The sequence below is a fragment of the Palaemon carinicauda genome, chromosome 18 (assembly GCF_036898095.1).
Source record: "Palaemon carinicauda isolate YSFRI2023 chromosome 18, ASM3689809v2, whole genome shotgun sequence".
Classification (NCBI taxonomy): Eukaryota; Metazoa; Arthropoda; class Malacostraca; order Decapoda; family Palaemonidae; genus Palaemon; species Palaemon carinicauda.
The window spans coordinates 69,852,496-69,854,603 of NC_090742.1; positions in this window are offsets into that span (position 1 = coordinate 69,852,496).

The following is a 2,108-nucleotide window of genomic DNA, read 5'->3' on the forward strand; positions in this document are numbered from 1 at the left end:
CATTCTGAATCAAGCACATCAAAGTACAAGTACGCTGTAGTATTTCGAAAATAATTGCTGTGTTAAGTAAATGGCAAATATTTTGTAAGTTTATTTTTTGTTTGTGAATAACATAACGCCAAAACTAAAAGAATCAATTTCAACGAAACTGGATGGACACGTGTAGTATGACTCAAGGACAAATCCATTAGATGTTGAAGAAAGTACATCGAAGTACAAGTACCTAGTTGAGTTTTGAGCAAAATAAGACTGCTTGGATTGGCGAAGGCATGCTCTCAACTTAGTGACCCTCTTGTTCCTCTTTGGTAGGCATATAACACCTGTCAGATAACCACTACCCGTGTTGACTGTGAAAATAAAAATTCTCAGTTTTACTGATTTGATTTACACCTAAGATCTCTCTCCCTTCTTTAAAATAGCACCAAAATTAAGTTTATAATAACAATGTACGATATCAATACATGTATTATAAACGCCTGTTGTTTCGTTGATACATCTAAACTTGAATATTTCGAATCTAAACTTGAATATTTCGAATCTAAACTTGAATATTTCGAATCTAAACTTGAATATTTCGATTTGACACGAGTGAAGGCTTGCTAATTGCAATGTAATACCCCCGGATTACTGTCTCTATCCCGTTATTCTGGGAATTGCTATCGATATCCGAGTGATTTCCTAGTGAATGCAAACTAGTTTTGAAAATAGTCAATACTTAAAACTTGATATCATGTAAAAAGAAGGTAAGGTATCATACGGAAAGGGTTTACAAATGAAATTCAACTGTGCTATTAAGTGTTTAAATATGTTAGTGTTTTAGGTCATACATTGTTTGGATATTTATGCTTATATATTATTAAATATCTGCTTATCCTCAAACAGTTAAGTTAGGATGAGAGAGAGAGAGAGAGAGAGAGAGAGAGAGAGAGAGAGAGAGAGAAAGTTTTAGCGTTTGTGATGTTGGTAGTGGGGAGGTTCCTAGACAAAGGAGGTATATATATATATATATATATATATATATATATATATATATATATATATATACATATATATATATATATGTGTGTGTGTGTGTGTGTGTATATATATATATGTATATGTGTGTGTATATATATATATATATATATATATATATATATATATATATATATATATATATATATATATATATATATACTGTAAAAGAGTATATCTGTTGTAGCCTGACTATGGCACATACCGTGCATCGAAAGCATTTTTGAATCGTACCTTTAAAAATATCGAGTAAAATAGATCTTTATTTTTTTTTTTTCGTATAACACTCAAATTCCTTTGGGATGAATGCAAATGGGTTTCACTTGCTGCGAAGTTTAGAACTGTGTAAGGAACGTCAGTGAGATTTGTATCTAAATGCTTCGCCTGTTGTCGTTTGTGCACATATTGCCCAGACCTTGTGTCCCGGGGGGGGGGGGGGGGGGGGGGGGGCTCTAGGACAATCAGTCATAGCCCCCCACATAGCCCCCCAATGTTGTCGTCCTGCGAGGGGTGAGGTGACCAAATCCGCGGTACTGTTGTCTGAAATGGGTCTGATGACCTTTCTTGAACTTAGGTGGTATGGTTGACTGTGTCCCTGTTGAATTCATATAACCACTTAGATGCTGTCAAAATTGGGGGTATTTGACCAAATAACCCAGATTTTATGAAACATCTAGTAAGCCAAGGTGGTTTTTATTTTAATGCACAGATGTTTATATATGTATTGTTGAAAACCCATGATGTCCTCGAGCTTGGTTTTTAAGAATAATACAAGGGAAGAGTCATAAATGACTCTTCCAGTTGAACTCATATAACCACTTAAATGCTGTCAAAATTTGAGGCATTTGACCAAGTAATCAAGATATTATGAAACTTCTAGTAAGCCAAGTTGGTTATGATTTTGATGCACAGATGTTTATGTATGTTTAGTTGAAAACCCATGATGTCCTCGAGCTTGGTTTTTAAGAATGATATAAGGGAAGAGTCATACATGACTCTTCCAGTTGAATTCATATAACCACTTAAATGCTGTCAAAATTGGAGGCATTTGACCAAGTAATCAAGATATTATGAAACTTCTAGTAAGCCAAGTT